Genomic DNA, 22,883 nt, shown 5'->3' with positions numbered 1-22,883 from the left:
GCTGATTAAAAAACTCACACAAATTACCAATGCCAGCTCTTTTGGTCTGCACAGTCACAGAATCTGAAGGAGGCTCCAGGCTCCAGGCTCCAGGCCAAACGTGGGGCTCACACTCATGAGCTGTGAGACTATGACCAGAGCCTAAGTCTGACGCTTAACCAACTGAGCCCCCGCCAGTGCTCCTGGTTTGCACAATCTTAAAGCTTGTCTAGATAAAGCATATCTTCTAGCTTCTGTATTCCAAGTGCAAGGGAGGAGACTGCAGAGAAACCCACAGGCCTGCCTGACCTGGAGAAAGAAAATGCTGGGCCTTACAGGAAACAAAAGATCCCAATAATGCATGTGAGCTCAGTAACCATCCACAGCAGAACGCTGTGCCTGCAGCTTCCTTTGTGTGCCCGTGTTCCAGCTCAGGCACCAGGCCACAGGCTGCAAACTCCAGGGCTACCCCCACGTGGGGCCAGGTTCATTGTGTAACCTCGGGCAACCCTCACTGCACTCTGATTTGGTGACTTCATCTGCAAACCAGGGGTGAATGTCCATGTATTGTTACCGAGGGGATATAAAAATTACAGATGGCTTCAGGAAATAGGAAACAAGAAAGACCATGAGAGAGAACAGGACAAAGAACTGCTTAGAGGGAAATAGGCAAATATTTGGAATATAACTTGGGTTTGTGTTTGGACTGGAGACAGATTTATATCTTCTTTAAAAAAAAAAAGTTTATTTATCTATTTTGAGAGAGAGCAGGGGAGGGGCTGAAAGAGAGTGAGAGAGAGAATCCCGAGCAGGCTCCATGCTGCCAGCGCAGAGCCTGATATGTGTCTCGAACCCACAAACCGTGAAATCATGACCTGAGCCAAAATCAAGAGTCAGACAGTTAACCGCAACTGACTGAGCCACCCAGGTACCCCTCTATCCTCTTTTTTAATAGGTGGGGAGTGGTCAGAAGGATGAAAAAGAGAATAGGAGAGTAAAGGAATATTGAGAAGCAGGTGGTAGACCCCACCCCAAGTCTGGGAGCTATGCTTCACAACTATTCAAAACATATTTCTTCACAAACGAGTTCCCTTTAATATTTTCTGGACTAAGCCGGTTTACTACAGTCACCTCTCCTTTATTGCCTCACCCCTGCTAGTAACTCATTTCCTTGTTGAGTCTACTTTCTGATCCTAAAATATATGCAAAACCAACCATACCCATTGAAGTTGTAATTAAGGTGATCGAGGTCTGCATTTTAATTTACACTAAACTACAACAATTTCCAGTATTTCGATTCATCCTGTTAGTATTTGAGTACTTTCTATGTAAGTACTTATGTCAGAGAAATGAATAAAATACTGCGCCAAAGATGGCCAACGGGACTAAAACAAGCTCTGGTCTCTAGCTTAGAGACCACTCCTCCGGGTTCTTCCTTGGTTTGCTGCGCTCACGAAAACCTCCACACTTATGGAAGCTGACAACTGTAAATTACCCTCCCCACTTGCATTCGGCGCTCAGATCTTTGGAGAAACAGTCTCCTCTGAGCCCGCTGGTGTTAAATAAATCTCTGATCCACCAAGATCTCTGAGTGCCGCTTGGTTTTTCCACCAGCATTCCAGCCTGGCTCCGTAACATTTATACTAGGCACAAAGGAGAATAATAAAGTAGGAGTGTCTTCTACCTTGAAGTATTGAAAACAACCAGTTGAATTCAATCCTAAATGACAGAAAACTGGCACCTCAGTCAGGTTCAGATGGCCGGTCAGCTGGAACTGGGTGATCCCAATGGCAGTCCAAATGGAGGGTCCCTGAGAACAGAGATCAGTGGTGGTGGGATCAGTCACAGGATTTCAGAAGAGGCTGAGGATCAATAGGATTTAGGTGGTCACAGGAGGTGGCACAATCGTTGCTTCAGGTGTCAAAGATAAAGTGAGACCTTAAAGTGGTGGAAACAGATTTTATTGAGTAGCTCCTATCAGTTGGGGAAAGAGCTGAGCCCACCCCAATTTGTGCAGAGCTGACTGGCATTTTCAAAGGGAGACTGAGAGAGTAGGGAGGGGGTGTGGGCAGGGGCCCAATAGAGGCAGGGAAATGAGAACTTTCAAGAAGTGGGTGTCAGTGTAATCATGGTTAGCCCAGCTGTATCTGCTGGCTGGCAATCATGAAGTTAGGATCCTGTCCTCCCACCGAGACTGGCAGACAGAAGAGGTCCAGTCCTTTCTGAGGATTACATTTCAGAGGAATGGCTTTTGGGTCCTTGAGAAAGACACTCCCAGGTTGTAGAAGATATGTATACATTTCAAAGGAACAGAGGAAAAATACACAACTGTAAGCTTATTTTAGTAAATGCTCCAAGAAAGAGGTGTGTCAGAGCTCTATCTTCAGGTCTTGGTTAGGACAAACGATGCATTCCTTGAGTTTTTTTCAAATAGGAACTCAAAAGGAGGCTGGGTCATCACAGGGATGCAAACTTGGGCTTCCAGAAGTCACGGTAGGTCAAGTCTTAGTGCAAGGGTTTGGACGGAGTCATTATTTGTGGAAAGTTTGTTTCACCCAAAGAAAGAATTGCAGTATGGTTAATATCTGAGACACAGGCATGTTATTTGAAAGCAGGGAGATGGAGAACTTTGCAAATGAGGCAGAGGAGTCAGTGTGTGCTAAGGGCAGCAAGAAGTCACAGGAGTTTCTGTTTTTGCTTCTAATGATAACTCCTGATGAGGGAGTATAAGGCAAGGGGACAGGCCGCACCACTACTCCACCCCCACCCCCAGGGGGGATATGTGTGATATTCTTCAGGCACTCCTGGCTGCCCAAGAACAAAGGAAAGGGGAAAAACAAATGGCTAACTGATAGAGATCATAGTCCTGCAGGACCTGATCCATCTATTTACAAATATTTTAGTAAATCACAAGAAAAAGGCAATCTTGTCAATAGCCTAATCTCCAGAAACCTATAGACTCTGTTTCCTGGAGCCCCAATTTCACCCCTCCATAGTGATATGGGAAACAAAGGCAGAAGGAAATGGCAAATAGAACTAAATTTCCTTATAACCTGCAGCCCATTGGCAAATACTTGAGGCAGGTAGAGTAAAACCTTTCTCCAGGAACTCCCTACTGTCTTAATGCTAATGCTTTGCTAGAGGGAAAACCTTAGCTTGACACTGTCAAGGCCTCCTGTATCCTGTGAGTCTTCTTTAGCATATGAAAGTCTCATGGGAAACTTAACCTGGACTTTACCTCCCCCATCTCCTAGTATGTAACCAGTCTCTCCTCATGGTCCCAGAGCAGCTCTTTCTGCCCACGGATCCTGTTCCTGTGCTTTAATAAAATCAGCTTTTTGCACCAAAACATCTTCAAAGATTCTTTCTTGGCCATCAGCTGCAGACCTTGTGAGCCCCACTATGACCCCAAAAAACCTCACCATATGTATTAGGTGAAAGGGGTTAATGCAGCAGTGGTATGCAGGGCAGAAGCAGGGACAGTGGAGATTGGACCCCGGCTCCATGAGGGCCTCGTACTGAAGCAGGATAAGGTGAGGAGAGCCTCATCTGGGGTGATGGAGGTGGGGAGGGAAGTCAGGGGTCAGGAGACCCTTTGGAGAAAAACACACCCAGCAGTACCTGAGGAGTGGCCTAGGATGGGAGGAGTGGGGGTGGGGTGAATTCTAGTTTCCAGCATTACTGACAACTGAGGGGAAACTGGCTTCCTGACTTAGGGGTGAGGAGGGAGCATATGTGGGCTTGGGCTGGTGTTGAGCATGAGGTGCTGGAGAGGCAGCAGATATAGCAGTCCAATGGGGGCCTGAGATAGCCGGGACTGCAGATCAGTGGGGGGCACTCTGAGTGCAAGGAAGATGGCTGTGGGAGAGCTGTGGGCCCCCAGGGTGAGAGAGGAGCAGAGAGGCCTGGGGGAGAGCAAACTCAGGGGAAGGAGAGAAGGAGGAGGCACAGAGAAAGGAAGCATCTCATTTTACTGGATGCATGCATGGAGGTATGCACGGGTTTTACTGGATGCATGTATGTATGCGTGCATGCATGTATTTATGTGGCCTCTCAATTTATGTGCACGGGTTTGAATTCAAGGACTAGATAATACCTTTTGATGAATGAAAGAGAATACTGTACAAATTCTGTAAAACTTCAGATAGTTATTTCTTCTAAAAAGGAACTATTTTAAAGGGCTGGTTCATTGCAAATTGAGATGGGGTAACAAATGAGTAGAGGGCGATCACCAGAAGGCAGGACAGACAAGGCCCATGGTGGCGCTCTGAGCGGGAAGAGAGCCATGGGGCAAAGAGTGGGTGCCATGCTGGGAGCCAGGAGGGTAGAGATGGGGGTGGGTGGAGCAGAGGAGTCATCTTCCAGGAGGAGCAACAGGGAATCCGAGACCCAGAGGCTGAGGAATGTGAGCCAGAGAAAGCCAGGGGGTTCGAATTCAAAATGAATCCCTTTTTGCATCTATCTGTATGTTTCTCGACCACTGTTTCTGCCCATTGTTGTAATATATTATCTAATTATCTAATTATCTATATTCCATCTAATTTTAGAGGAACTATATTTCTAAATCTTACCTAGTAGACACGCAATACTCAGAAGTCTCAGGAGCCCTTATGTCATCGAGTATATACCATTTTGTTCACGTGACCGCTCACACACTCAAGGCAACTTCTCAGCGGGAGAGTCGTTTAAGGGGCTTCACCTACAACTGCATTTCCTCTGAAATTTCGAATTCCAGTCCACTCACTCTGTAGTTCACTCACTCTTTGACCGCAGCCTCTTAATATTCACCTGGAATCCTCTGCCCACCCCTTGCCTGCTCCCTAAGACTCCACCCCACCCAGCAATCTCCTGACCTTCCTTCTCGCCTGCCTCCCTGTCTCAGATGCAGAATCACCTGGCACCTTTGCCCTCCTCTCTCTGTTCCTGTCCTTCCACCCCAACAACCCCAGACCTCGGGTCCCTCCTGTCTTCCCTACTTCCCCAACACCTGTGGCTGCCGGAGATGCGGACGGCGTTGCCACAATGGCAGTATCTAGCTGTGGGCAGAGGGCTTCATGCTGTGTGACCAGCCTCCACTTCTCCTGGACCTTCTCCCTCTCCTGTCCCCTCATCAGCCATGCTCAATCTTCCCCCTCTTCCGAGGCCTGTGTCCTTCACTCTTTGCTGATGGCTTCACTCCTACCTCAGAAGAAGACATCACACGCATTGTCCCTTCTCATCCCCACGTGTGCCTCCTATTCACGGCTCCACAGGCTGGCCCACCTTCTCCAGGCCCTCCATAAAGCACACTGACTGTCAGAGAGACACAAGCGAGACACTCACTTAGGGCACCAAAAAGCTCAGTAATCAAAATAAATACTATTGTAAAGCAATGCTTTTTTAAAATCAAAATTAATGCACAAAACCCATTATAAACCAAATTTCAAAATTTTAAATAGAGATAGGATCTAACCCTGCACTTATTCCACCCTGCCTCACTCCCCTCATGCTAACTCTATATCCTGCTGGATATAGGTGCTAAATGTTGCTAACTGGAAATCACCTGGATTCTGCATTCACATATACATACTGGAAACAAAGTTTCACAAATAAATATTTATACTTACTATATGGTAATCTACATTTTCACTTTTTAAGAAAATTTTGATAGAACCCACTAAATGGATTCCATGAACCATCAAATGGAGGCCTGCAATTTGAAGAAACCAAAACCACCAGTAGAGGGCACCAAAGTTCTCTCCGACAGTAAAGGCATCCTCTTCCTTTGGGATCATTGCCAAAACAAAAACCAACCCCCAAGTTCCTCAAAGGAGGTGATGTCATCCAAAGAGAAGACTAGAGGACTATAAGTAGGAGATACTATATGATTATTAGAAAAAAAAACTAAGTCATTTAAATTTTTTAAAAAATGTTTGTTTTTTTTAATGCTAAGTCATTCAATCATTCCATTCTGACTCTACATTCCTCTTTGTTAGGGAAATAAAGCATTATAATGAGGGGTGCCTGGGTGGCTCAGTCTGGCTCTTGGTTTCACCTTAGGTCATGATCTCAAGGTTGCTGGGTTCAAGCCCTGCACTGGGCTCTACTCTGGCAGTGCAGAGCCTACTTGGGATTCTTTCTCTAGCTCTCTGCCCCTCCCCCACTCATGCGGTCTCTGTCTCTCTCTAAATATATAAATAAACTTAAAAAATAAAATTAAAATTTAAAAAAATTAATATTTAATTTTTTTTTTAAGAAACAGAAAGAGCATGAGCAGGGGAGAGGCAGAGAGAGATGAAGACACAAAATCTCAAGCAGGCTCTAGGCTCTGAGGTGCCAGCACAGAACCTGACATGGGGCTCCAACCCACCACAGACTGTGAGATCATGACCTGAGCTGAAGTGTAGTGCTTAACCAACTGAGCCACCCAGATGCCCCCCAAAAAGATTTTTTTAAGCACTATAATAAAACCTGCACTCCTAATGTCTCTAAATCCCCTCTATGGAAATACACTCATATTTTAGGTCTCTTATTTCAGCGTGAATAGTTTCATATGAATTAGGAAATAAGACTGGTATTTTCATCAAAACTCAACCTAGTTTTTTGTGGGTATTTTTGCATCTGGCATGCATGAAATACAGCCAGATCAACACTAAACCATTCTGCACACCTAGAAAACTGATTTGAGAATTAACACAACAATCTTCACAACCTGAACCACAGAATTCAGCAGGTATGCAGCACAAAGAGGTGAACTGGGGGAGAGAGAAGCCACGGAGGACAGGGAGCTAATTTTGCTTGCAGAGAGAGGACAGAGATGGGGCGGGGCGGGGGTGGGGGTGGGGGTGGGGAGAGGGTTAGAATATGGGAAAAGCACCCCCCCCCCAAAAGCAGCTGGAGAGTAAGTGAAAAAGTGGAAACAGCCATGGGGACTGAACAAAAAAGGGAGAAAGGAGAAAGGAGAGGGTTTAAATTCAATTAAGACTCTATAAACAGGGGAGCACAGAGTCTGAAATTTTGCAGCTCAATACCTGGCAGTGCTCTGGTGGGAAGGGCAAATCCCCAGGAGCAGAGTGAGGTCCAGCAGTCCTCAGGCCACACAGGGAGAGGCAGTGCCCCTGCTGGGAGTACATTTGGTACAGGCTGGTCAATATCCACAGAACAATCAGTGTGATTCATCACATCAATAAAACAAAGGACAAGAACCATACGATCCTCTCAATAGATACAGAGAAACATTTGACAAAATACAGCATCCTTTCTTGATAAAAACCCTCAAGAAAGTAGGGATGGAAAGAGCATACCTCGAGATCATAAAAGCCGTATATGAAAGACCCAACGCAAGTATCATCCTCAATGGGGAAAAACTGAGAGCTTTCCCCCTAACGTCAGGAACAAGACAGGGATGTCCGTCCACTCTTGCCACTGTTATTCAACATAGTATTGGAAGTCTTAGCCTAAGCCATCAGACAACACAAAGAAATAAAAGGCATGCAAATAGGCCAGGAGGAGGTTAAACTTTCACTCTTGGCAGACATGACACTCTATATGGAAAACCCAAAAGATTCCACCAAAAAACCGCTAGAACTGATCCATGAATTTAGCAAACTGACAGGATATAAAATCAATGCACAGAAATCAGTTACATTCCTATACACCAAGAATGAAGTAACAGAAACAGAAATCAAGGAATCAATCCCATTTACAATTGTACCAAAAACCATAAAATACCTAGGAATAAATCTAACCAAAGAGGTGAAAAATCTGTACACTTAAAACTACAGAAAGCTTATGAAAGAAATTGAAGAAGACACACAAAAAAAATGGAAAAAGGTTCCATGTTCCTGGATAGGAAGAACAAATATTGTTAAAATGTCAACACTACCCAAAGCAATCTACATATTCAATGCAATCCCTATCAAAATAACACCAGCATTCTTCACAGAGCTAGAACAAACAATCCTAAAATTTGTATATGGAACCAGAAAAGACTTCGAATAGCCAAAGCAGTCTTGAAAAAAAAAAAAAAAAAAAAAAAGCAGGAGGCATCACAATCCCGGACTTCAAGCTATACTACAAAACTGTAATCATCAAGACAGTATGGTACTGGCACAAAAACAGACACTCAGATCAATGGAACGGAATAGAGAACCCAGAAATGGACCCACAAACGTATGGCCAACTAATCTTTGACAAAGCAGGAAAGAATATCCAATGGAAAAAAGACAGTCTCTTTAGCACGTGGTGCTGGGAAAACTGGACAGCGACATGCAGAAGAATGAACCTGGACCACTTTCTTACACCATACACAAAAATAAACTCAAAATGGATGAAAGACCTCAATGTGAGACAGGAAGCCATCAAAATCCTTGAGAAGAAAGCAGGCAAAAACTTCTTTGATCTTGGCCGCAGCAACTTCTTACTCAACACGTCTCCGGAAGCAAGGGAAACAAAAGCAAAAATGAACTACTGGGACCTCATCAAAATAAAAATCTTTTGCACAGTGAAGAAGGCAATCAGCAAAACTAAAAGGCAACCAACAGAATGGGAGAACATATTTGCAAATGACATATCAGATAAAGGGTTAGTATCCAAAATCTGTAAAGAACTTATCAAACTCAACACCCAAAAAACAAATATTAGAAAATTAGAAAATGAGCTAAAGACATGAATAGACACTTCTCCAAAGAAGACATCCAGACAGCCAACCGACACCCGAAAAAAATGCTCCACATCACTCATCATCAGGGAAACACAAATCAAAACCACCATGAGACATCATCTCACACCTGTCAGAATGGCTAACGTTAACAACTCAGGCAACAACAGATGTTTGCAAGGATGTGGAGAAGGAGGATCTCTTTTGCACAGCTGATGGGAATGCAAACTGGTGCAGCCACTCTGGAAAACAGGGAGGTTCCTCAAAAAATTAAAACTAGAACTATCCTATGACCCTGCAATTGCACTACTAGGTATTTATCCAAGGGATACAGGTGTGCTGTTTCGAAGGGGCACATGCACCCCAATGTTTATAGCAACACTATCAACAATAGCCAAAGTATGGAAAGAGCCCAAATGTCCATCGATGTATGAATAGATAAAGAAGATGTGGTATATATATACAATGGAGTATTACTCGGCAATCAAAAAGAATTAAATGTCATTTGCAACTATGTGGATGGAACTAGAGGGTATTATGCCAAACGAAATTAGTCAGAGAAAGAGATATATCATATGACTTAACTCATATGAGGATTTTAAGATACAAAACAGATGAACATAAGAGCAGGGAAGCAAAAATAATATAAAAACAGGGAGGGAGCAAAACATAAGAGACTCTTAAATATGGAGAACAAACAGAGGGTTACTGGAGAGGTTGTGGGATGGAGCATGGGCTAAATGGGTAAGGGGCATTAAGGAATATATTCCTGAAATCACTGTGGCACTATATACTAAATAACTTGGATGTAAATTAAAAAAAATTTTTTAATCAATCTGATATTCAAAACACTTCAAATCATCAGTATTAAACATGAAAGTGGCAGGTTCAAAAGTTATGAACATAAACTGATGAGGATCCCCTAGGAAGCCACAGTAAACCTCAATTTTACTGCTTTGTATCTTTTATTTTTAATCTTGCAGCACCAAAGTAGAACAATTCTTGACTCTTGTTCAAGGATGGCAAAAGAAAGATAAAATTACCTCTAAATTATTTATGCTACCTCAATTTCTACATTCTAAGTACTTTCCCCTGGCTTCTTCTGGTGATCTGTTCCTCAGTAAACAAATTTGTGTGGATCTGCTTTCCCTACTCTTAGTCCTCAGACCTCTTGAGGACAGAAACCATGTCCTGCTCATCTCCAGTTCCCTTGCAGAACCTCCCACAATGCCTGCCACAGAGCGAATACGTATTAACTGCCAATCAAGTTGAGTTTTTGCTTAAAGCATCCCACACTCTTCAAATGTTCAAACTTTCATTCCAAGAAGATGAAGCAACACAATGGCCCTGGTGTACTGCTCCCGAGATGCCATCGAGGCTCAACACAGACACTGGAGGCACTCTAGCGCCTTTCCTAAAGCTCTTGCCTCTGCCCCTGTGTTTGGCACCATTCAGCATTCTCCCTCAGTTCCAGGACCTCGGCGGGCAGATGAAACCATTGTAGGTACACCCAGAACTGGAAGATGAAGGGAACTGATGGCACACAGCAGTTCTCATCCCCAGGCCATTCTCAGAATCCATCTTGTTCCTTTCTCTCCTCCTCTGCACTGGGGAAGTCTCCCCCACCCCCTGACCCTAGTGATCATCTCCTTCCACATCAATGCACAAGGGCATCTCTCATGTGCTCATCTACCTCTCATTAGGGGCCTCACAGGGATGGGGACAGTCTTGGAGGCAGGCCCTGCTCTCTGGGCCCTTCCTTGGCCCAGGAGAGCTGATAGGGTGAGCCTCACTGGGGGAAGGATTCGGGGAGAGGATTGGGGGTGGGAGTGAGGTTGGCACAGGTTTTCCCTCCATGCTGCCAATGCTCAGACAGCCCCTGTGACAGTGACTCAGTACCACTCCCTGACAGTGGATCGCTCAGCATTCCTTCTCCCCTCCCCACCTGCAGATCTGACACCTGCTGCACACTCCCAGGGCCCTATGGGGTTCTGTGCAAGTTCCAAGGGGCTGCCTCTCACTCCACCTCCTCCTCCTACTCAGGAGGGCATATCCAAATTGAGTGAATGAGTGACATTTGTGGAGGGATGATCTTGAATGCTGTCTGGTTATCACTTTTATTTTATTTTATTTTATTTTACTTTAGAGAGAGAGAGAGCATGCATGAGTGGGGAAGGGGGCAAAGGGAGGGAGAGAGAGAGAGAGAGAGAGAGAGAGAGAGAGAGAGAGAGAGAGATTGAATCTCAAGCAGGCTACATGCTTAGCATGGAGCTAACTCGTGACTCAATCCCACAACTCTGGGATCATGACCTGAGCCAAAATCAAGTGTCAGACACTCAACCAACTGAGCCACCCAGGTGCCCCTCACTTATATTTTAAAAGACAACTCACCAGCCTTGCCAGAGCTATCTAAAGTGAGCAAAATGACTTGGGTCCTGTGATGGGGTGGTACAGAGGAAAAGAAGAAAAATATAGAGCATGGAAATGTTCAGAAAATAGTTATTGGCTATGCTACAGTGGTGGGTGGGGGGGTGCTACATGCTTGGCCCAGATGCAGTCATTTGTGTTAGAAATTTTGTACTTAATTAGGCTTGATTGTGCTGATATTTAAGAGACAACTAGAATATCATTCTCTATGTCCATTTTCTTGGTAGTTAATAATTACTAAGTACTCACTGTGGAGGATATGTGGTTCAAATCCCACTCAAAACAATTCCAAATGGCAGTTATAAGTCTGTCTGGAATTTATAGTGGATATTTTTGTTCGTTGGTTGGTTTTGTTTTTTGTTTTTATTTTTCAGCTTTAAGAGTAGACTTCAGTGATTCATCACTTACATACAACACCAAGTGTTCCCCACAAAAAGTGCCCTCCTTATTACCCATCACCCATCTAACCCATTCCAACCTACCTCCTGTTTGTTCTCTATCATTAAGAGTCTTTTATGGTTTATTTCCCTTTCATCTCTTTCCACCCACTTTCCAATATACTCATCTGTTTTGTTTTTTAAATTCCACATGTGAATGAAATCATATGGTATTTGTCTTTCTCTGATTGACTTATATCACTTAGCTTAATACATTCTAGCTCCAACCATGTCATTGCAAATGACAAGATTTCATTCTTTTTGATGGCTGAGTAATATTCCATTTCAGTGTGTGTGTGTGTGTGTGTGTGTGTGTGTGTGTGTGTGTGTATCTGTGTGTCTGTGTGTCTGTGTACATGCCACATCTTCTTTATTCATTCATCAGTTGATGATCTTTTGGGCTGTCTCCATAGTTTAGCTATTGTTGATGCTGGTATAAACATTGGTGGACATGTACCCCTTTGAATCTGTATTTTTGTATCTTTGGAGTAAATACCTAATAATGCAATTGCTGGATCATAGGGTGGTTCTATTTTTAATTTTTGAGGAACCTCCATATTGTTATCTAGAGTGGCTGCACCAGTTTGCATTCCCAGCAAAACAGTGCAAAAAGATTTGCCTTTCTCTGCATCCTCATCAACACCTGCTGTTTCTTGCATTGTTAATTTTAATCATTCTGACAGGTATGAGGTGGTATCTCATTGTGATATTGATTTGTATTTCCCTGATGATGAGTGATGTTGAACGTCTTTTCATGTGTCTGTTAGCCATCTGGATGTCTTCTTTAGAAAAGTACCTATTCATGTCTTCTGCCCATTTCTTAACTGAGATAGTGTATATGTTTTTAAAAATAAACTGTTGGTTAAGTATTTTTTGCACATTGAGATATTCTTATTATACTAACACTTCTTAAAAGTCAGTAAAGTACAAGTAACATGCAAGTAACCTGAAGCAATATAATTTTTTTAGTCCTGATTGGTCAAATGGTCCAAATCACAATGACAACACCTCACTGATGCTGCAAATTTAGAGCAAAGCAGTGTTAGAAACAGTGAACAGTATCCCTCCTGTTGAGAAGGAAGACCTTCCACCCTATGGTCCTTCTTGCTGGACTTAGAATCAACTTGACATGAGATAGATTAACAGGAGAAAATCCAATTTAATCGGGTCACAGGAGGAATCCACACAGACATGAGATTCCAAAAACAAGGAGGCAACAGGAAGCTTAGAAAAGCTTAGGATAGGGGGAGGGTCTGAGGACACAAAGGGGAGAAAGCTCTTTAGCAAGAAGGTGCAAGGAGATGTTTAGAACAGGTTGCCCTATTATGCAGATAGGTTCTTTAAGTAAAGGGAGTCTCTTGTTACTAGCTCTCTTCCTTCCTGTTGCAGGCTCTGCCTTCCAGAATAAATTTAGGCAGTTATGGGGGAGGCAGAGAGCTTTTCCTGCATCTGCTGAGTATTTACGACTTTTAATTCAAAGGAATCTTTATGCCAAAGTGGCACATTTTGGAGCAGCATGCCCTCAGCCCCTACACATTTTCTTGGGAGTCAGAGGATTAATTAGTAGAATAATAGATTGCCTTCTGGTCCATAAAGATGAAAATGGGTGTAGAAAAGGCAGCAGGCTCTTCTAAACATTTCTGGAATATTAAACAGTCATGTTTTTCACCCATGAGAATTTTTGTACTGGATCTACTTTTACTTCTACGTAATCGAGATGAGAGCACATTGATGATTTCAGCATGTTTTTCTTTATTGAAGATTATTTAGTTACTTGGATACTCTTGCTGGGAAGGACTGCCAACACAATTCTCCCCTGTGTGTTGAACCAACGATAGTTTTTCCAATAGTTCCCATCTGTAGTATTCCATGGTATGCCAGGAACCTCTCTCTCACTCAACATCGTTCTGCGTTTGGATTTAGGTGTGCTGCACTGTGACTCTGACAGTCAGGCCAGGTTCCTTAAATCCTAGGCATACACAGGTGAGTGCTTGTTGCAGGCTCCTGTCTCTAACCTGCTTGTCTGTGACCTTGCTGTGCAGACCCTGTCACAGAACTCTGCTGTAAAGTCAGACATTGGCTAGCTACTCCCTTGTCCTTGACTCATCAGTTTCCCTAATGGTCTCTCTTCTTAGAATGTGGAGCTGACCTCCTTATTTTTTTTTATTTTAATTCCAGTGTAGTTAGCATAAAATGTTATATTAGCATCAGATGTATGATATTGGAGTTGACTGCTTAGCCCACAGCCTAACCTCAGTTGAGTCACTGAATTAGTAAGAACTGAGATTTCTGTGGTGTGCTGTCTTGGCCAATGGCCAAGAAAGAATTCTTGAGATGTTTTCAGTGCAAAAAGGTGGTTTTATTATACCACGAGGACAGGACCTGTGGGCAGAAAGAGCTGCATTATAACTGTGAGGAGTAATTGACTATGTAAGATTTTCTATCCTATAGAGGGGAGGGTGATGCTAGGGTCCGAGGAAATTAAGTCTATAGGTTTCTGGAGGTTTTTCTATTGATAAGATTGCTTTTTTCTTATAAATCATTGAAACAGTTGCAAACTGATGGAGACTCCTGTCCTGAGTGTCTGTGATCCCTATCAGTTAACCACGTTTTTCCCCTTTCCTTTGTTCCTGAGCAGCCAGCCAGGAGTGCCTGAGGAATGTCACACATATGCCACCTGGGGGGAGAGGTTGCTGGGTGCTCATTTGTGCTTTGCCCTCAACTTGCCTGTTGTTCCCTCATCACTGGCCAATGCGTAAAAACTTGCTCTCAAGGGATGGAGGGGGGGGGGGTTGGAAAGGGTGCTGACTTACAATATTTGTTGATTTCATTGGTGTAAATATTCCTGCCAAGGCCACTTTCAAGCTGCTGGGGTGAAGTCATTAAGTGGTAGTTGAACTGGGAAGAAATATATGCTATTGGCTCTCTCGAGATGGTCCTGACTCCACACCACTGCTTCCTCTTCAGTAAAACAGGAATAATGACTAGAACATATTCTGGCTCACAGAATTATTTTGACTTAATTCAATCATTCATGTTTTTCAATAAGCATTTATGGAGAATCTATGTCAAAGCACTGTGCTAGGTACTGGGGATGAAAGAGCTACTGTCAGGATTGGGGCTCAATTAAAATAATGGACACCAAGAAAAACTCCACCTTTTTTAATCCTTAAAATGCTATACAAATGTAAACTAATTTGAATTTTGTTTAATAACATGGGTTTATGAAGGACTTCAGGTCCTCTGTCCAAAAGGGCTACATCTATGAAGAGCTATTTTATAATTATTAGTATAATAAGATATTGAAGAAAATAGATCTAGAGAAATTGTAATTATTTATTTATATCCTACCCACTTCCAAAGAGCATTTGAAGTAGTTTATTATGTAAAAAAAAAAAAAAAAGTTAGAAATATAAGACTGATATTCTGTAGAAAACTTGAAAGACTCCACCAAAAAATTGCTGGAACTAATACATGAATTCAGCAAAGTCGCAGGATATAAAATCAACATGCAGAAATCTGTTGCATTTCTATACACCAAAACAAAACAACAGAAAAAGAAATCAAAGACTTGATCCCATTTGCAACTGCACCAAAAACAATTAGATATCTAGGAATAAACCAAACCAAAGAAATAAAACATCTGTCTGAAAACTATAGAACACTTATGAAAGAAATTGAAAGGACACAAAGAAATGGAAAAGCATTCTGTGATTATGGATTGGAAGAACAAACATTGTTAAATAAAATTTTTGTTCTAAACATTCTAAAACTATCTGAAGCAATCTACACATTTAACGCAATCCCTATCCAAATACGACCAGCATTTCTCACACAGCTAAAACAAACACTCCTAAAATTTGTATGGAACAACAAAAGACCCTAAATAGCCAAAGCAATCCTGAAAAAGAAAAACAAAACTGAAGGCATCATGATTCCAGACACCAAGCTATATTAGAAAGCTGTAGTCATCAAGACAGTATGGTACTGGCACAAAAACAGACACATAGATCAATGGAACAGAATAGAGAACCCAGAAAATGACCAACAGCTATATGGTCAACTAATCTTTGACAAAGCAGGAAAGAATACCCAATGGAAAACACACAGTCTCTTCAACAAATAGTGTTGGGAAAACTGGACGGTGACATGTAGAAGAATGAAACTGGACCACTTTCTTACACCATACACAAGAGTAAATTCCAAATGGATGAAAGACCTAAATGTAACATGGGAAACCATCAAAATCCTAGAGGAGAAAACAGGCAGCAACCTCTTTGACCTCACCCACAGCGACTTCTTGCTAGACAAATTGCTGGAGACAAGGGGGGAAAAAAGCAAAAATGAACTATTGGGATTCATCAAGATAGAAAGCTTCTGCACAGCAAAGGAAACAATCAACAAAACTAAAAGGCAACCGACAGAATGAGAGAAGATATTTGCAAATGACATACCAGATAAAGGGTTAGTATCAAAAATCTATAAAGAACTTATCAAACTCAACACCCCCAAAACAAGTAACCTAGTTATGAAATGGCAGAGGACATGAATAGACACTTTTGAAAAGACATCCAGATGGCTAACAGACACATGAAAAGATGCTCAACATTACTCATCATCAGTGAAATACAAATCAAAACCACAATAAGTCATTGCTTCACACCTGTCAGAATGCTAAAATTAACAATACAAGAAACAACAGGTGTTGGTGAGGATGCAGAAAAAGAGGAACCCTCTTGCACTGTTGGTAGGAATGCCAACTGTTGGTGCACTGTTGGCGGGAATGCACCCACTCTAGAGAACAGTATAGAGTTTCCTCAAAAAACTAAAAATAGAAGTATCTTACAATCCAGCAATTGCACTACTAGGTATTTATCCAAAGGATACAAAAATACAGATTTGAAGGGGTACATGTACCCCAATGTTTATAGCAGCATTCTCAACAGTAGCTAAACTATGGAGGGAGCCCATATGTCCATTGGCTGATGAATGGATAAAGAAGGTGTGGTACATATTCAATGGAATATTAATCAGTCATCAAAAAGAATGAAAATTTGACATTTGCAATGACGTGGATGGAGCTAGAGTGTATTATGCTAAGCGAAATAAGTCAGTCAGAGAAAGACAACTATATGATTTCACTCATATGTGGAATTTAAGAAACAAAACAGATGAACTTATGGGAAGTGGGTAAAAAAGAGGAGAGAGGGAAACAAACCACAAAAGACTCTCAACAATAGAGAACAATCTGAGGGTTGACAGAGAGTTGTGGGTGGGGGGATGGGCTAAATGGGTGATGGTCATTAAGGACGGCACTTGTTGGGATGAGCATTGGGTGTTGTATGTAAGGGATGAATCACTGAAGTCTACTCCTGAAACCAATATTGCACTGTTTGTTAGCTAAAATTTAAATTAAAAAAAAATTTTTTTAATGTTTATTTATTTTTGAGAAAGAGAGAGAGACAGAGCACAAACAGGGGAGGAGCGCAGAGAGAGGGAGAAACAGAATCCGAATGAGACTCCAGGCTCTGAGCTGTCAGCACAGAGCCCGATGCGGGGCTCAAACTCATGAACCATGAGATCACAACCTGAGCCAAAGCTGGACGCTTAACCAACTGAGCCACACAGGTGCCCCAACTAAAATTTAAATTTAAAAAAAAGGAAAAGAAAAAAAGGAATATAAGACCAAGTCCAATGATCACAAAGGCAGAAAATGAGACACAAAAAGAGAAGGAAAGGAACCAATGACAGGAGCAAGTGAGCAAGACTTTCAACAGTGAGCCTCCTAAAAACAAGGAAGTGTTTATATTAATCAGTTTTTTATTTTTTTTTATTTAAAAAAAAACTTTTTTTTAACGTTTATTTTTGAGACAGAGAGAGACAGAGCATGAAAGGGGGAGGGTCAGAGAGAGGGAGACACAGAATCTGAAACAGGCTCCAGGCTCTGAGCTGTCAGCACAGAGCCCGATGTGGGGCTCGAACTCACGGACTGTGAGATCATGACCTGAGCCGAAGTCGCCGCTCAACCGACTGAGCCACCCAGGCGCCCCTTAATCGGTTTTTTAAATTAATGCTTAAAAAATCACTGGTTTCAACATGATCACTGTATGGGTCTGCATTGTCCATGTTGCTATCATTTACAGTTCTAGAATTTATTGTGTAATTACAGAACACCTAATCAAAACAGAAGAAAGATGTCGAACTAAGAAACTCTTCTCCTAAGTCAGAGCCCTCAGGGCCCATTCTGTGCTAATGAAAAGGGTTCCTGGAGAGTTGTCTGCCCTGCAGGCCAAATGAATCTCCTGCACCTTCCCCTGGGCTCCTGCATCAAGTCTACAGTGTAGCCCGGCAGGACAACCATCTTCTCCATCTGCCCCTCCCACCACCACCACCTCCTTCACTCCCCATCCAGCCCCTGCCTCAGCAGCACGGTTCACACAAGGCCCACATGTGGCCAGAACTCCTAGACGCTGCTCATGTTTCCTTCTTCCTGGAACAGCCCTCTGTCTTCCTGGCCAAGCCCTCACCTCTTACAGAGGACAGTTCAGATTTCACCGTCTCCAGGACGTCTCCAGCCCACATTGATTCCCCTTCTCCTTGCTGTCCTGGTGCACTTTCCATTTACACACTGGCTATTTAGCCCCTTGAGGACGTGAATGAATTGACAGTCTTACAAACGTTGTTTCATTTCTAGCAGAAACGAAAAGCAAGGTGTGATTAGACCAAAGACCACATGGTAAAATATTCTAGAAATAGACATACATTTATAGAATAATTTTAGACTGCGAAGGGGTCATAAAAATCTATCCCAGTTCTTCGACACATAATGAAACTGAGACCCTGAGAGAAGAAGTGACCAGCTCGAGGTTCTCCAGTAGGTTAGTTCCAGAATTGAAACACTAGGGAATCTCAGTATTTTATAACACCAGCTTCATTTTGTGTTTCATTTAATAGCCAGCAAATAGAATTTCAGATATGCACCAATACAGGCCCAAAACATCACGATCAGGGAAAAGAACAGTGAAATCAGTGAGAGTCAGGACATCTCGATTTCCATTCTAACTTTCCAAAGCCTTAGGCCTGTAACAAATCACTTCACAGCTCTGGGCCTTTGTTCTTTCCTCTGTAAAAGATGGGGAAGAGTTGGATGGCCTTTAAGGTTCTAGCTGATTCTATCATTCTATAAACCTATCATCGTTGGCCCAGCCCTGCCTCAGAACTCCTGGGACAGTGGGCATCTCCCACCCACCTCTGTTCCCTGCTCCAGGCTGTTCCCCTGAGCCCAGGACATACTTGCTCCCTCCTGATCCCTTCCCTTGCTTTTCTCAAAATTCTGCTCAAACTGTGCACACTTAACATAGCCAGCGTCTGCCCCCACTCCCAACAACTAGCTAAATTAGATGTCTCTACAGCTCCTGTAAAATCTTGTGTAAATATCACTATCACCTTCTCACTCTACATTATCATAGTTTTTTCTCATCTCATCTGTTAGGATAAGAATCTACTAAAGGCTGGGAGTGTGTCTGGTTCATGGTTCTATCTTAAGCACCTATAATTATGCGTGGCTCAGAGCAGGAAATCAATAATATTTGGTGAATGAATTGTATTATTTTAGAGCAGGAAACAAGATCAAGTCTGTGGTACTGATTCTGGCTGAATTTGTTAAAGAGGTAGCTTGACTGAAGGCTGGGATTGGAACCGAATATTTGAGGATGGTTAGAATACGAGAGAGATGAAAAACAGTGACATAACACTGGCCTCAGTCAAGATTTTATTAAAAAAAATTTGTTAACATTTACTTATTCTTGAGATAGAGACAGAGTGTGAGTGGGGGAGAGGCAGAGAGAGAGGGAGACACAGAATCCAAAGCAGGCTCTAGGCTCTGAGCTGTCATGTCAACACAGAAGCCTGACACAGGGCTTGAACTCACGAACCCGTGAGATCATGACCTGAGGCAAAGTTGGCTGCTTAACCAACCGAGCCACCCAGGGGTCCCTAAGTATCTAACTCTTGATTTCAACTCAGGTCATGATCTCTCCATTTGTGAGTTACAGACTTGCATTGGGCTCTGCTCTGACAGCATGGAGGCTACTTGGGATTCTCTGTCTCCCTCTCTCTCTGCCCCCTCCACTGTTTGTGTGTGTGCACGCACAAGCACTCTCTCTCTCTCTCAAAAATAAATAGATAATTGTTCAAAAAAAAAAGGAGTCAGGGCGCCTGGGTGGCTCAGTTGGTTAAGCGTCCAACTTTAGCTCATGTCATGATCTCGTGGTCAGTGGGTTCAAGTTCCGAGTTGGGCTCTGTGCTGACAGCTCAGAGCCTGGAGCTTCCTTCAGATTCTGCATCTCCTTCTCTCTCTGCCCCTCTCCTGCTCACGCACTGGCACTCTTTCTCTCTCCCAAATATAAATAAACATCAAAAAAAAATTTTTAATAAAAAATAAAAAAAGGAGTAAATGAGGATTAAATCATAAATAAAGCACCTAGCACCATGCCTGGCACCTGGTAGATGCTGAAGAAAGGGCCCTAGGACCTACTCATTTGGATACTTGATCAGATTGGAAAGGAAGGAACCCTTTTGCTTCTAGTGATTATAATTACAGGCTCCTCTGTCCTATAGCTTCTGCTTTTTGTTTCTGGACTGGCTTTGTGCTGATGCATTTATCCAGATGTTTCTTCCTTCTTTGTGCAAGAAGACACATTGCTGTCACTGCCAGGAATGGCACCCAAGAGTGTGGTCTGTTTCTGGAGGTCATGTTCACTAGACAGATTCTTCATTTGGCTGATGAAGTCACACTTGAAATTCTCCTATCAGAGCTCTTACCTACACAACGTCCATGCAACAAAATGATAGAGTTTTTTTAACAAAATGGAAGTGACACCTTCTAGTCTCCCTGTGCAGCATAAATGAGATGAAGCTCCTAGCACAGCACGCGGTTCAGGGTAAGCTTTCACTCATTACTAACTGGTGCCATCAACTGTTTGTTGCTCAAAGAGGAAAATACCTGAGGTTAGAGCTTCAGACAGGGAAACGGCAAACCTCCCTTTAAGTGTTAGAGAGGGTCCTTAAAAAGTTGTGCATAAATTGTTTACCTTTATTTTCTGAAAGGAAAAAAAAAATTAGAAGGAACCAAAATATAGTTTTCCTCACTTTAAAACTGTGTGAGAGCAGCCGCTGAGCTAGTGATATCTAGTGTGGTCTCATCCCGCCATCTAGTGGACAATTACGGAAAACACAAATTTAGAGGAAAGTAACCTAGTCATGATGTTTCAATTAATTCACTGAAAATGTGTTTTCTAATTTTTTTTATGTTTATTTATTTCGGGGAGAGACACAGAGCGCGAGTGGGGGAGGGGAATAGACAGAGGGGAGACACAGAATCTTAAACAGTCTCCAAGCTCTGAGCTGTCAGCACAGACCCCGACACAGGGCTCGAACTCACGAACCAAGAGATCAGGACCTGAGCTGAAGTCGGACGCTTAACTGACTGAGCCACCCAGGTGCCCCTGAAAATGATCAAGATAATTTAAATTTCCTATCATATTCACTAGTTAAGAGATGTTATTCAATTAGTTAAAGCAAATTGACAGTGTTAGTACTTAAAACATTAAGCCCAAACGCTGAATTTCCTGTTGCACAGTGATGAAACAGGTCTGCCTAGGAAACAGAGAATGCTCCCCAGGTCTTACCAGCATGAGTTTTCATGCCCCACCATTCTCATTCATCTGGTCCTTCTCTATCAGCACCCTTGGTGTTTATTCTGGCATGAGGACTGTGAGTTCCACCAGAGACCAGAGTTATGTCTTCCCTACGGACTGCTGGACAGACACTGGCCAGGATCAGAGTCACTCCGTTCATTTTTCAAGGATGCAACTATCCTTTGCAACCAGGATAAATGCTTGGCAAGGGCCCACGTTCTTGGTTTGTGTGTGTGCATGTGCGTGTGTGTGTGTGTATGTGTGTGTGTGTCTGAGTGTGTTTTTCCTCTCCTTTTATTACTAAGGCTGTTCATGACAAACATAACCAGCTTCCTCCCCTGGGTGTTTATGAGTATTTCCTTTTTGTCTAGGATGAAAACAATAGCAGCCTAATCTCCCCCAAAACTCAGTAATGACAGCACACCTGAAGTATCCAGAGTGGTCCTGAGACCCTCTAGTTAGTGTGGATCCTCACCCCAACCCTGCAAATAGGTAGTATCACCCCCCATCTTAGAGATAAACTGATGCTCAGAGAAGTTAAGTGGCTTTCCCGAGATCACACAGCTAGCGAGTGAGTGGCAAAGTCAGAACTGCACTCGGTCTCACTGACTCCAAAGCCCCTGCTCCTGCCACTGGACAGAGGGTCTTTCCTTTATTCACTCATATGACCTGCCAGACCCTGAGCCCAAGATTCTGGGGTCTCCATAGTACTGTCACCGCTATAGTACCTAAGATCCCTAGGAGCCCACGGCCAGTGGATCCAGGAGGAAGGGATTAAATATGCAAATGACAAAGATATAGCAAAACTCATCCTGTGAGCTGCACTTTCGGCCCCCACATTTCCAGCTTTGACTGAAGGACATTCTCCAAGGCTTGCGGGTCCTGAGAATTCTGAGCTCCTTCCAGGAGCCGCGGGGGATGCTGGGTGAATAGGGTATAGTCACTGCTGCCACAGGTCCCAGGGCCCAAGGGGGAGACGAGTGAGGGCTCACCCAGAGCAGCTGCGGGCTGTGTCAGAAGAAACTGTCCCTCGAAGGGTCTTGTTGTGAGGGGATTGCGGGTGACCCCACCACCTCCACAGCCCCTCTCCTCCTCTGTGTCCCAGAATGGAATGGGATAGAATAGAACACAATAGAATAAAGTAGAATAGAATAATAGCATAGATCAGATGAGGACATCATACCTGTAAGGGTAATATTGTTCCACAAACAGTTTTCCTTTTAGAAATGTAGTCTGTGTGGACGTGATGTTGGCATCTCTAAGGAGTATGGAAAACTCTGGACTAAACTGAGGGTGTCCTCCACCCTCACCTGGGGTACCCTGTGTGCTGACAGTCCCCAGCAGGGAGGGGGTATCTGGATATTGTCAGCGCTGGGAGGGTGGATTCTCTTTCCAGGCTCAGACAGATCCTTCCTGGAGGCAGGAAATGGCCCAGAGGACCCTGAAATAATGCAGTCAATGTGTGGCCAAGTGTGTGAGAGGTCCTCTGTGCCAGCCCTGCGCCAGGCTGAAGACCCCGTCCCCCTGCGGCAGGGCCCCCAGGAGGGAGAGGAAAGCAGCCACCAGTGCCTGGTCATCACTTTACCCCAGGTGCCACTTACTGTGGAGTGGCTGGAACTGGCTGTCAGGTCTCCCAGTTCCCACATTGTCCCCCAGCCCTGCCAGCCCCAGGCCCTGAGTGCTCCATGGCTGCCAGAGGCCTCA

The 22,883-nt window shown here is 43.4% G+C and overlaps 1 protein-coding gene across 2 annotated transcripts in view; it reads right to left on the bottom strand.

The window, feature by feature from the left end:
- Window positions 1-22,883, bottom strand: part of KLHL6 (kelch like family member 6) — a 217,883-nt gene that overhangs the window by 68,265 nt on the left and 126,735 nt on the right. The window contains exon 9 of one of the 2 annotated variants that reach the window (XR_006585214.1): window positions 1,664-1,789. The gene's annotated coding sequence lies outside the window, so the exon portion shown is untranslated. Of the gene's footprint in view, window positions 1-1,663; window positions 1,790-17,970; window positions 18,172-22,883 lie in introns of those variants that run through there. The other variant, XR_006585215.1, reaches the window with a different exon arrangement.

This window comes from Felis catus, chromosome C2, assembly GCF_018350175.1.
Source record: "Felis catus isolate Fca126 chromosome C2, F.catus_Fca126_mat1.0, whole genome shotgun sequence".
NCBI lineage: Eukaryota > Metazoa > Chordata > Mammalia > Carnivora > Felidae > Felis > Felis catus.
The sequence above is the reverse complement of the archived record's forward strand: the minus strand, read 5'-3'. Positions and strand labels throughout refer to the sequence as shown.